The sequence below is a fragment of the Branchiostoma belcheri genome, unplaced genomic scaffold (assembly GCF_001625305.1).
Source record: "Branchiostoma belcheri isolate BF01 breed outbred unplaced genomic scaffold, Haploidv18h27 scaffold12, whole genome shotgun sequence".
Lineage (NCBI taxonomy): Eukaryota > Metazoa > Chordata > Leptocardii > Amphioxiformes > Branchiostomatidae > Branchiostoma > Branchiostoma belcheri.
The window spans coordinates 1253174-1267325 of record NW_017802602.1 but is presented as its reverse complement, the minus strand read 5'-3'; the positions used below and the strand labels follow the sequence as shown (position 1 = coordinate 1267325).

The following is a 14152-nucleotide window of genomic DNA, read 5'->3' as shown; positions in this document are numbered from 1 at the left end:
GGGGGGGGGGTCTTCAGGGGTCTTTGGGAGCTTTTATGTGCTATTTTCTGATTGCATATAGACCAAATAGCCGGCCTGGTTGAATTACCCCTGTTTTTTAGAACTGGGCTAATCAGAAAACAGCCGAAGACCACCAAACCCCCAGTTCTATAAGCCTGCTACGGAGGCTAGCCACACAAATCCTTGAGATTCCAGGCAAGTGGGCGCGTACCCCGGTAAAGCCTAGCCTCCGTAGCAGGCTTATACTTTATAGAACTGGGGGTTTGGTCGTCTTCGGCTGTTTTTTGATTAGCCCAAAAAACGAATTCAACCAGGCCGGCTATGTTGTCTATAGTATAGGCAATGAGAAAATAGCACATAAAAGCTCCCAAAGACCCTGAAGACCCCCTCCCCCAACCCCCCAGTTTTTGGCATGCTGTGGAGGCTAGGCAAATCCCGACTGTGAGTGGCGTAATCCGCGGCCTGCCATTAAAGCCGGGAGGGTTGGCACGGCCGACCTTCGGCAGATCCCCGGCCTGGCGTGTTTATACACAAGAAGCGCGCCTATCAAAGGCAGACGCCGATCTCTATCCGCGCCCTTATGAAGAAACCCGCCTTCACGTAACCGTGCTATTACTCAATTCACTGTCTTTTTACTCTTACTAAAACAGCTCACGTGCAACAAATTAACATCATGTCTTAACTATATATAACCGATACAAACAAGGTGGATAAATTAAAGACTTTTTAGCGTAAATTTCTTACTCAACGCAGTAAACTTTCGCCACAAAGTATATAGTCTTCGTAGCAGGCTTATAGAACTGGGGGTTTGGTGGTCTTCGGCTGTTTTCTGATTGGCAAAAAAACGGGGGTAATTCAACCAGGCCGGCTATGTTGTCTATATGCAATCAGAAAATAGCACATAAAAGCTCCCGAAGACCCCCAAAACCCCAAGTTTTTGGCATACTATGGAGGCTAATGTACGTACAAAATACTTAGCGGCCAACCATCCCATTCATTCCGCCCCGAGGCACGCCAAACAGCGGAACTGTAACAAGCAGAAGCTGACACAAGCCCCCGTAAGCCGGATATTAGCGAGCTTCGCGCCAAAATGATCCCCTAAGCGCCTCGGTGTTTGTTTAAACTTGGGCGGCCCAAAACAAATCGCATTTGGGTCTCCTGTGCCCCTGAGAGAAGCAGAAGGACTGTGGAAGGTATGGTTACACTCTGGCGTCATTCCCAGCTTCTCCCAGGCTCTTCGCGTTCCGTTATTTTCAAAATATCCTGCTTTCAGTCTCCCGTCGCCGCACGTGTGACGTCTTTCGGTAACTCGGCCCCGCAGGACAGAGTTTTGCGTAAGTACAGCTGGTGTTGTTTTCACACGCGCACGTACGTGTGTGTTTGAGTTTTACGTTTCCTTAATACGTTTGGCGCTAGTTAGATATCATGATTTTTCAAAGATTAGTTATTCAAAATACGTCAGTGAAGGTTAGACATCCAGGTGATAAAATATGCCTTAAACTTTAAAAGTTACTCAAGCAACTGGATATGGTTTTGGAAAATCATATCGAGTTGCTTGAGTAACTGTTTTTTTTTCATATTTGTTCAAAACACACCAAATTAATTAAACAACAGTTACTCAAGCAACTGGATATGATTTTGGAAACGGTCAGACGTTTCACTAGCATCCACAACCTTTCTATTTGTTCAAAAGTTTGTCGCCACAACAGGTTCCACATTTATTTTCATTTCATCGATTGATGAATACGATTGAATTCTTTAAAATTTCAAAAACTTACTCCTAAAGCTATTTGATGATCTTTGACATCACACACCTCCGTTCACCACTTTGTATTGTTACTTCGAGTCACCTTGTATCATTTTTTGTTGTGCGCTTTTTATATGATATGCATGTAATTTTCCTGGACATTAGGAAGTATATATTAACCGGTGCCATAAAAATCTGTTTTTTCTTTGACTTGGGACTGCATGGTGAATTCACTACCGTGTGTGTAAGACATAACTTACACATGATGCGTCTTTCACTGCCTAAGAGCCTTGCCTGAGGACCCGATTACTCGCTTTGAGTTCTCTCCCAAGGTTTTACCCTTACACTACCATCTCCACAATACCTCGCAGTGTATTCAAGTCATTTACTGGACACCGAAACATCAGTGATACTGTTTCCAACGGTGAATATGAACAAAAAAAAAGGCCGCTATGCGTTCTTAGACTTAACAAAAGCGCACGAATCTGTAAACTGAAGCTTTGTGTGCAGGGGTGTGAAAAATGCATTCAGCCCATGTCAAGTGTGTCTGTTAACCTTTTAAAGCACTTTTAAGATTAGCATTTGACGTTCGTCCTTCAGGCTAAGATTTCGCACGATTCTAGTCGAAGTAATGATACACCACAATTCGTCATTGAGCATTTCTGATCTAAAATAAACCAATGATTGCATGAATGAATGAGGTCATTACGACATGACATCATCTCTATATCGGGTTGATTGAAAATGATTGAATGCAAAAAAATATATCCAGTATCACCTTTGCTATTTCTGATCTGAAATAAACCGACTGTTGCAAATAAAGCTCCGGATGCGGCTATTACGGCATGTCATGACCCGAGGGTAACAAAACTTGAATGGGGAATGGAAACAGTATCAGAAGCGGGCAATTGTGCGTAGTTTGGTCTTCTCACGCGAGAGTCTTACGGTTGGGTTGGCGGGGTCAGGGGGCAGGAGACGCTTCAGTTGGCGGCGGAGAATTGAGATCAAACACAATCGCGGGTCTCCCCTCAACTTATCTGTACGCAATCCAGTAATACTAATGCCCTGGAGATACAGATGTAGTACACTATAATAGTAGCCTGTGAAACCCAAGCTCCGGGGACTACTAGGGAGCCGGCGAAAAGCGAGGTTCAGTCAGGCTAACTATAATAGTATATAGCCCGCTGTGCCCGGGGGTTTCTTCACTATTAGACTGTGTGTGCACTTGTACATACATACAAGCACATTCAACCACATTCTACTCGCCTAGCGACTGGAAATTGTATTTTTATTTCAAGTAGCATCCTGGAGAGCATTCTATGTTTATTGGGCTAACAGTTTGTCTGGTATTTTTTTTTGTTTCATCTTAGTGGGTTTTTTTCTTGACGATTCCCCTGGTTTGGAGAAGAAAGGAGGAGAAGAAAGTAACTTTGCTGTTATTGGTGAGTACCCTGTATTGGTATTTATACTGTTGAGTTGTACTCAATAGTGACCACATTCTATGTTGAGTTATATGTATATATACATGTAAATTAGCGAAATTGTATTGTAATTTGTAAATTAGCGATACTTCAGATTTTCGGTTTGGGTTTTGGCTTATTTTGGCGTTTCTGTGGCTTTTTTTATCGGACTTTCTTTTTGGCATCGGTAACTTTGGTTTAGCGTAAAAATAAAAAGATACCAATGCAAAAAAGGAAGCCGGATAAAATAAGCCAAAACCCAAACCTCTGCTTGTAGTATTGCATTGTCCCATGTGTTGTTGGCGGCATTAATATAAGTATAAAAAAACTTAAGTGTGCCGCCACCACGTCTTGCGATTAAATGTTGGAATACAAAAAAAGAAAAAAAAACTCTGCTTGAAGAGTACACTTTCCTATCCCCCCAGCCCACACACATGACTGCGACGGTAGCCCGGACTAACATTTAGAAACTTTCCTTTTTTTTTAATAATTTCCAACATGTAATTACAAGACGTGGTGACGGCACACTCAAGTTTTTCAAACTTATATTAATGCCGCCACCAACACACGGGACAATACAATACTCATTTTCACCTGAGCGAAGTGAGGAAAGTCGTGTAAAGTGCCTTTCCCAAGGACACAAGATCGGTGGCATGTCAGGACTCGAACCCGGGACCTCTTGATTCCGAGTCGAGCACTCTGTCGTTATATACGCCACACGACCCCAGCTATTAAGAGACAGTTAATAACAGAGAACCGGTCAGCTAGAAAAACGCTACCTCTGCTTAGAGGTCGTGAACATGCCCTAGTACCTTGCCCTTGGGTATGACCTATGACATCACTTCTTTGTTCTTTTATTACTCTCCAAGCAGAGGTTTGGGTTTGGGCTTTTTTTTTTGGCATTTTTAGGCCTTTTTTATCGGGCTTTCTTTTTGGTACTGGTAACGTTGGGTTAGCGTAAAAAAAGATACCAATGCAAAAAAGGGAAGCCCGATAAAAAAGCCTAAAACACGCCAAAAATAAGCCAAAACCCAAACCTCTGCTTGTAGTATTGCATTGTCCCATGTGTTGTTGGCGGCATTAATATAAGTATAAAAAAAACTTTAGTGTGCCGTCACCACGTCTTGCGATTAAATGTTGGAATACAAAAAAAGAAAAAACTCTGCTTGAAGAGTACGCTTTCCTATCCCCCCAGCCCACACACATGAACGCGACGGTAGCCTCTACCAGGCACCGCGGATCGTTGGAAAAATAGTAGAAATTGGCCGAAATAAAGGGACTGTATACCAGAGAAGATCCCGGGCCATAGAAGATCTAATTAGCGACCCATGGATTTTCTATGGCCCAGGATCTTCTCTGGTATACTACTAGTATCCCTTTATTTCGGCCAATTTCTACTATTTTTCCAGCGATCCGCGGTGCCTGGTAGAGGCTAGGCGACGGTAGCCCGGACTAATATTTAGAAACTTTCCATTATAAAACACTCCCGCCAACGGGAGAAACCAAAGCACAAAGCAGCGGCGCGCCCCAATATTTGTAAACTCTGGCGTAAATCGGCCACTTGATGGAGCGGCTTGTTTGTCCGGGTATAGACCTGGGTGTCAGGTGGGTTAATACCTGTGCGGCGCCTTACCTTGGCTACGGCAGGTGCGCCAGGTACATACAGGTAAGGCAACACGGCAGAATCAATATTGTCATTGGGGTAAAGAGAAGCCGCTTTCTCCGCCCGGACCATGACGGGTTGATCCGGCGGGACCTCCGAGCCTAATGCCGCCTGACAGATACATTTAACTCGTGTTTATTGTGGAAGCGCGGGGCCCTTCCTGTTTTTCCTGTGCTGGTATCTCTCTCTGTTGTATCCCGGTTCGTCGTATTGTCCTATAGTGTCGCGCTTGATAGCCTCCACCAGGCCTTTCGACGGGAATACGGATCGTAGAATTCGGCAAAAAAGAGAGTAAAATTGGCCAGGGCAAGGTTGTTTCTTTCCCTCCGCGGCCAGTCAACCCGTAAGACGGCCAACCTCCCTTGGCAAATTTTCTCCTATGTATAGCCAGCGTAGTTAGTCTGGTAGAGAGACTACGCGCTTGACGCGACGCACAACACAAGGACACTTGTGCGGAAGTTGGACTTTTTCTCTCTGAGATGACAGAAAGACACAGACGGACACAAGAGTCGGTGGCGCCACGAGGTGAGGGCAGAGAAAACATCGCTGTGAAAGGGAAGACTGTGCCGCATGTGGAAGTTGTAAGTCTTATATATGCATGAGGGAAGACGGTACAGGGGAAAGAGATCGGGGGTTGATATCACATGCCCGTAGACAGGATTTTGGTTGGGGGGTGGGGGTGGTGGTCTTCCTACTGTCCAAAGGGACCAGCGAGCCCTGTAGGCACGAGGTTCCTAGGGGGGTTCGGGGGCATGCTCCCCCGTAAAATTTTTAAAATTCAGCCTTCTGACATAGCATTTCCTGCCTATTTTAAAGGAAAAATCAGAGGCAAATAGGATTTCAGTCCCGCTGCTGATACAAATCAGTCCATCTTTTAAAGAAAAATCTTGGACCTGCAGATAAAAGGTGAACCTTTGAGCGTGTATGTGTGTGGGGGGGGTGTTCTTCCGAGCTTTTTTTTATTCCAACATGTAATCACAAGACGTGGTGACGGCACGCTGCTCAAGTTTTTCAACTTTAATATGCCGCCACCAACACAGGGGACAATACTCATTTTCACCTGGGTGAAGTGAGGAAAGTCGTGCAAAATGCCTCAGTTTCCAAGGGCACAAGATCGGTGGTATGTCAGGACTCGAACCCGGGACCTCTTGGTTCCGAGTCGCGCACTCTGCCGCTAGGCCACACGACCCCGCGAAGTTACGAGTTACGGGCAAGTATCGCTCACGCGGCCGAGGTTTCCCCACGTTCCGCCGCCCCGACCCTGGCTTTGATGCTGCCGACAGCCGGTGCACAGCGGTCAGGAGGGAGGGAGGTAGTTAGCCTCTACCAGGCTTCGGAAGGCGGCTGGAAAGGGTAAAAATCGGCCAAATAGAGCGATAACATGCCGGGGGAGTTGGTCTGCTGGAGAGAACAGTTTGCCGCTCCCGAAAAATGTACTGTCTAGCGGACCAACTCCCTCGGCATGTTATCTCTCTATTTGACCGATTTCTACTCTTTCTGCCCGCCTCCCGAAGCCTGGTAGAGGCTAGAAGGTAGTCTCCACCAGACCAAGGACAGGACTGAAGACCAGACTAAAAACGTGGGGTCGAAAAAAGTTAAAAACTTGGCTAATAAAAGAGGGGAGTTCGGCCAGCATAGAGTTCATTTGCTCATGGTTAGGGGGAAAACTGAAAATTAACCCTCTCGCGGACTGACTCTCCTGGCCAACTATTTCCCTTTTTTTAATACGACATTCTACGATCCGTACCCCCGTAGGAAGGCCTGGTGGAGGCTATAATATTCCGTACCCCCTAAGGAAGGCCTGGTGGAGGCTACAGTCCGTACCCCCGTAGGAAAGCCTGGTGGAGGCTACGGTCCGTACGCCCTTCGGAAGGCCTGGTGGAGGCTAGGAGGGAGGGGCGAGGCATTACTTGGTCTATTGGTTCCCGTTGTTTACGTGGTAATAAAGCTGTTGTGTTAAAGCTGCGCCGCGTTCCGGTGTTAAACACGCTGGAAGTGATTCAGAAGTTCAAGTCCAGAGAAGCAGACGCGTTCCTGGTAGGACGCACGCTGGTTTTTCTGTGTTCAAGGCGAGAGTGTGTGTGAGAAGAAGGGGGGGGGGGATAATTATTCTATAATTAATTTAAACATGTGTTTGACTGTTGATGCACGCGCCTGCGGACAAACATATCGCCTTACGCGAGGGTTCCCAGGGGCCCGTTTGATCGCAGATCAAACTGTTTATGCTCGGTCGGCCCGGGCTTGTTTGTTTAGGAGCCTATTAAACATGAAAGCAGGTTCCTATGTAGTCGCCGACGGCGGGGCACGTCTACCAATAAGCGCGCAGAGCGGCGGTCCCTCAAAAAGGGACGAGCGCTTCAAATCCACCACCACTTCTATCGGAACTGGCAAGCCATACACTTCGGCTAGCAAGGATCCGTACAAGCTAGAGGGACACCACTAAACTTTCTTCCGCGTACGCACAGGAACACGCCGAGCGGTTAGTCGGGGTCTTGCGAGTTGAACTGTTCTGACCGCGGCGGCCGGACATCAAACGGACAGGGGGTAGGTACGGTTCTGAGTGTCTGATGTTTTTATTAGATACGCATGTATTTCTTTGCCGCATCACTGGGGGAAATACTCCACTAATCAAAGAAACGTGTGCGGCGTGGCGGTAAAAAGTGGAACAGGCGTAACATGGACGCGATTTCGGGGAAACACAAAGGAGGAAAAACATCGAGTACGCCGAAAGCCGGGCATTCCTGACGGTCGTCGCACGTTTTTGGTCGGTTTGCGGCATGCGCGAGCGGCCAGGCGCGGGGCTCGCACTTGTCCTCGGGGTAAGGCCGTCATTGCACCGAAGCTCCGGTTCCAAGCAGTCGGTGCTGTTCAGACGACACGGTGTTACTGTAGCAGGTACGACGTCGGGTCTGCTGTGAGAGAGAGAGACTCAAGAGAAAAGCCGTTGCGGAAGTTGTTTTGGGAAGAAAGTGTACAAAGAGGATTTCAGCGTCCGAGACATTCATTCTTACAACAAAACGCCGCGTAGCTTTTCGTCGGTAAGCCGGATTTTCGTTCTTTGCTTAGGTTTAAGTCATCCGATTTCTGAATCGTAGAGAGTGATTCTCCTTCTAAGGAAGCTGTGTTCTGTGCTCTCTCGTGGATTTTATGTAGCCTTCACCAGGCCTTTCTACGGGAATACGGATCGTAGAATTCGGCAAAAAAAGAGGGTAAAATTGGCCAAGGAAGTCCGGCCGCGGGGAGGTACTAGTAGTTCCTCCGAAGGCCTGTCAAACCTACAAGGCGGCCAAACTCCCCTGGCAAATATTCTCCTATATATGTGTATAGCCAGCGTAGTTAGTCTGGTAGAGACTAGCTTTTATAGCCCGTGTTGCCCAGTGGAGACGGCGAAAAATGCTTTCAAGCCCACGATCACGCTGGGGGCCCAATTCGCCAGGTCAGAGCAAATGTCACCGAGGGGTTGTTCCCTTCCATTCAAGGTCAGCCCTGACCCTCTGTGAATTCAAACCGGTCCGTTTGGAGAAATTTGACGCAAGTCTTGGTAACTGGTAGGAAAACTGTTTTAATTCAATTCAGGGGCTTCGTGGCTAAATTTGGCACGGACGGGCTTACGGGGGAGCACCCGGTCTTACTCGCCCGGCTGCCCCAGGACACGCGCCGCCCGACCGGGGCCCGAGACCCCGTCACTCGCTACCCGCCACGGAGACCGACGTAGCTACGTACTGCTCTCCAAGCAGATCATGCGGTGGCAAGACAGTATCCACTGGCCAGAGGAATTTCCTTCGGTGGCTAATGGGCACTTTAGCCAAAGGATGCTGCCTTGCCACCGTATGATCTGCTTGAAGATTACTACGAAGCTACGTACTACTCTCTCCAAGTAGACGTTTTAGGCTTCGGCAAATTTTTGGCGTGTTTTGGGGCTATTTTATTAGGCTTTCTTTTTTTGTCCACTTTTGCTTTGGGCTGGCGTAAAAAAAGATACCAATAAAAAGAAGAAAGGGCAACGCCACAAACACGTAAAAAAATAAGCTGAAGCCAAAAGTGCAAAAAGCCAAAAGGCAAAACCTCTTCTTCGTACCGTCCGTGGCGGACTTACTTTGACCAGCCTGGTCAAACATCGCAGTTTGATACAAGTCGAGACCAAACGTGGCCGATTCCCGCACATTTTGCCTTTTAGCCTGGTGACAGAGACATCAAAGATCACGAAAACCGTGCCTTTAGATCTGGTAAGCTTGTACTGTAGTTTCCAATACACTTCTGATACTGGCATGGAAAGCCATGATTGTAATATATGTAGCCATACTTGGAATGCCGTTGAAATAGAGGACAAGAATGAAGTCATGAAAGCAGAATAATGTAAGGAAAATGGTTGAATTTCTTGTCCTGAAATCGTGCCTTTAGATCTGGTAAGCTTGTACATGTATAATTGTTCCTAAATGCACCTCTGATATTGGGAAGACATTATTGTAATATATGTAGTAATTCCTGGAATGCCTTTGGGATAGAAGACAAGAGAGGAGTCAAGAAGGGAACATAATTTAAGGAAAATTGTTGTGATTCTTTAATGTTTATGACAGGAATGCCTTATTCGAAATTAGACATCACGGAGACCGTGCTTTTAAATCTGGTACGCTTTAGCTTGATCTTGTAGTAGTGTCCAATACATTCCGATATTGGGAAGCCTTTAATATATGTAGTAATTCTTGGAATGTCATTGAGATAGAGGGCAACGAATACGCAACATAACTTAAAGGAAAATGGTTGAGTTTCTTGTAAAGGTTTAAGACTGGAATGCCTTATTCGAAGTCGTGAAGGCGGAAGAAATAAAAACGCCCCTCGGAAGGTTGGCGTCCCGAGGTCTACTCGCGAAGCGTGGTCTTTCCTGGCGCAAATCCAGGTCGGTGTTGTCGTCTTTCATGTGGTTCCAGCTCTTTCACTGCGCTTTAACGTAATTACAAGAATCACGGCTCAGCCTACAAAGTGTGTGATTTCTCTGTCTGCGTTTAGTTGTATTTGCCTAACCTCTACCTAATCTCCAAGCAGATCCTAGAGTCTCAAAAATAGAGTATCAAATTGGGCAGGCAGTATCCAATTAGCCAGAGAGAGTCAATGCGCGACCCAAGGTAGCGACAAAAAAGGGCCACATGTCAAAAGCTAACGATCATTCCCCACAAACTCTGCTTGGAGAGTAGCATCTACCAGGCTTTGGGAGGCGGCTGGAAAGAGTAGAGATTGGCCAAATAGAGCCAAATAGAGAGATAACATGCAAGAGGAGTTGTTCCGCTAGAGAGTACAGTTTGCCGCACCCGACGATACTGTAGGGGGCCAACTGATATTTCCACGGCAGATGCTCTGCTGAACTTCACTCCCTTGTACCCCCACTCAGAACATTCTCTGCAAGAACACGCTTAGCCACCTTAACAGCAGAAAGTCACCCTTTCTTCCTCAATAGTCCATCTGTCAAGAGAAAATTTCATGCTGACAGTTTCTTCCTTAGAACCACTTAACTGTGGAACAAGCTTCCCCGTGAATGTTTCACCGCTAATTACAACCTCCAACGGTTTAAATCAAGGGTGAACAAATATCTGACCACGCAGTCATCACTGTAATCCAAAACATGTAAGTGGCTCTCACGAGCCTTGTTTTGAGGTGAATCTGAAGTAAATAAAAATAAAAATAAAAAAAACTCCCTCGGCATGTTATCTCGCCGATTTCTACTCTTTCCAGCCGCCTCCCGAAGCCTGGTAGAGGCTAGTATTTGTCGCCCTTGAGAAAAAAGGGCGTTACCCTTTGCCAAAACAAACACATTCATTGATATAAATGCCTTTTGTAAGATGCGGCTGGTCTCTAGATCCTCGTCATCATTTTATACTTCAAGCGTTTGAAATAACTTTGAGAGACTTCGAGACTTTATTCGAATTGCCACTAATAAATAGCTAGAATAAGCCTGCGATACGAAATAAGCAACCATTTTCCGTCGGCGACATTGCACTTATGCCTAAAAGATATCCCTGAGGATTCAACTTACTACATAAAATAACCCGAAAATTGTCTTAGAAAATGTTGTTTAACTGTTTGCCCTAAAACGTTTTGGGTGCCTTTGAAGTACGCGAATGTATCACATTCAGAGGTTTCCCCATGCACAACTGTGAGTCGTGAAGTCAACACTGGGTTAGCCTCCGTAGCAGGCTTATAGAACTGGGGGTTTGGTGGTCTTCGGCTGTTTTCTGATTAGCCCAGTTCTAGGAACGGGGGTAATTCAACCAGGCCGGCTATGTTGTCTATATGCAATCAGAAAATAGCACATAAAAGATCCCAAAGACCCTGAAGAACCCCCAAACCCCCAATTTTTGGCATGCTGTGGAGGCTAGGTTTCCCCATGCACAACTGTGAGCTACTGCGTGCCGTGAGTCCAGCGTTATAATCTCCAAGCAGATCCCTCTCGGTGGCAAAAAGACAGTATCAAATTGGCCAGACAGTATCCATTAGCCAGAGAAGCTCCGCGGCCACCGACGGGTGGGGATCAGGACAAAAAAAAACCCGGCCATATATAAAAAGGTAACGATCATTCCCCACAACCTCTGCTTGGAGAGTACAGCGTTAGGCGCACGTGTCTGTTCGGTAGGCCTGTGTAGTAAGGTCTGTGTTATGTACCGTAACGATGTTGACAACAACGTACCAAGTACGATCGGTATGCGCCACGCGTTCCGAGGGCCTGCTCTCTAAGCAGAGGTTCGGGTTTGGGCCTGTTTTTGGTAGCCTCCCGTGCAGGCTCCGGGGCGGGTGGGAATTTTGATACAGCGTTTTGTAGAGTTTCTAACGCGTTATTTTAATAGCCGCGAGAGAAGGTTCCATTTCGCGATATGAAACCTTCTCTCGCGGCTGGTTGTAGGATGACCGGCTATTAAAAGAACGCGTTAAAAGCTCTTCAAAACCCTGTATCAAAATTCCCACCCACCCCGGAGCGCTAGCCTGCACAGGAGGCTAATTTTTGGCGTGTTTTTAGACTTTTTTACCGTTTTTTTTGCACTTGTATCTTTTTTTTTACGCCAACCCAACTCAAGCTGCCGGCAGGCGCAAGTCTCAATGGGATATAAACTTAATCACGTGTAGGCTTAAAAAAGATACCAGTGAAAAAAAGAAAGCCCGATAAAAATCCTTAAAAACACACCAAAAATAAGTCAAAACTCAAATCTGTGCTTGGAGAATATACTAGCCTAGAGTGGCAAAAATGTGCAATAAAGCTCGTCATTCATTCTATTGTGCGCCAATTACGGCAAGTAATCTTTCACACGAGGAGTCGACACCAGCAATCATGGCGTCGTTTTCTTCTCTGATTGGTTTGTTTGTTTTTGGCGAGATCGTGAATTATCGGCCGATTCGCACCGACGTGTATAAATCCTGTCAATTCAGACGTATTTGCGAGATCATTTGGATAATCTATGAGCTTATGTGCTAGTAAGGCTCAATTTCTTTGACAGCATTATGTTGGAAAAACATATTTTATACCGTTAAATACCGTTCAAAAGTGTTCGGACTTTTCTTGATATGTTGGGCGTACCATACTGTAGTCGTAGCACCATTTCAGGGTAATGTGTATTACTTTGTTTACAAATGTATGTGTATTATTCCGCCCAGGAAGGGTGAGTTTCGGGGCATCGACCTTAAGAATGAACATAGTTCATTAAAGTATGATTTTATACCGCTGTTTGTTAAAGAATGAATGAAAGGCATTAAATTTATTGTACATTATGCTCTTACGAGCTAAGTACAAGTCGTAGTGAGAAAGTTCTATGTACAGTAACAGATACAAGTCTGATATTTTTTTTGCATCTTTGTCACAGAACTAATATGTAAAAGCCATTGGACAATGATGAATGAATGAAATACCTTTATTGTACATTCATGCCACGACGGGCTAGGTACAGGTCAAGACTTAACAGACACATAACAAACGTGTGTAGAAAACATACATAAGGAACATACAAGGGTACTATACTAGGCTAATACAAACTGTTCTAGTTACTGAGCTAAGACAGAGTGTTCAACTTCTTCACGCTTTTTTGTACAATGGAAAATGTGGGAATGGATATGTGTAAGTATGGTTTTGCCACCCCAGTTCGTTACTTTGCCTTCTCATATCACGGAGATGTTTTACCTTGAGGACGGGTTATTCAAGGACGCCCCGGTGTTCCAGGGCTATTATTGCATACCTTATATATGATCATTCCCAGACCTCGGGATAACCAGCCTTCCTTCTCTTAAATGTATGTAAAAGCCACTGGACTATAAGTGTTTATGTGTCTTCTCGTATCACGGAGATGTTTTACGTCGAGGACGGGTTATTCAAGGACGCCCCTGTGTTCCAGGGCTATTATTGCATACCTTATATATGATCATTCCCAGACCTCGGGATAACCAGCCTTCCTTCTCTTAAATGTATGTAAAAGCCACTGGACTATAAGTGTTTATGTGTCTTCTCGTATCACGGAGATGTTTTACGTCGAGGACGGGTTATTCAAGGACGCCCCGGTGTTCCACGGCTATTATTGCATACCTTATGATCATTGCCAGACTACATGATCTCTCAAATCTCCAAGCAGATCCCTTTCGGTGGCAAAAAGACAGTATCAAATTGGCCAGGCAGTATCCATTAGCCAGAGAAGGTCGCCGGCCACCGACAGGGGTAGCGACAAAAAAAACGGCCATATATAAAAAGGTAACGATCATTCCCCCACAACCTCTGCTTTGAGAGTAGATAACTCGTCTTCCTTCCCTAAATGTATGTACAAGCCATTGGACAATAATATGTAAGTATGGTCTTGCCAATCCAGTTCGTTACGTTGCCATCTCGTATCACGAAGATGTTCTACATGTACCTATAGTATGTACCGGCCAAGGACGCCCCGGTGTTCCACGGCTATAATTGCATACCTTATGATCATTGCCAGAGTCCGAGATAGCTCGTTTTCCTTCTCTGAAAAAAGAAGAGACGACAGACTTATGCGCACAGGCTAGCCTCTACCAGGCTTCGGGAGGCGGCTGGAGAGAGTAGAGATCGCCCAAATAAAGAGATAACATGCCAGGGGAGTTGGTCCGCTAAAAGCCTAAAAGAGTACAGTTTGCGTTCGAGTGCGGCAAACTGTACTCAACGCAAACTGCACTCTCTAGCGAACCAACTCCCCTGGCATGTTATCTCTCCATTCGGTTGATTTCTACTCTTTCCAGCCGCCTCCCGAAGCCTGGTAGAGGCTACGAGCAGACAGCAGACCGAAGCCTGAT

At 45.9% G+C, this 14152-nt stretch overlaps 1 protein-coding gene across 1 annotated transcript in view; it reads left to right on the top strand.

Annotated features, from left to right (window-relative positions):
- The first annotated feature begins 7253 nt into the window (after positions 1-7253).
- The window catches only part of LOC109462893 (palmitoleoyl-protein carboxylesterase NOTUM-like), a 36968-nt gene continuing 30069 nt past the window's right edge, over positions 7254-14152 (top strand). The window contains exon 1 of the mRNA XM_019759523.1: positions 7254-7414. The gene's annotated coding sequence lies outside the window, so the exon portion shown is untranslated. The remainder of the gene's footprint in view (positions 7415-14152) is intronic.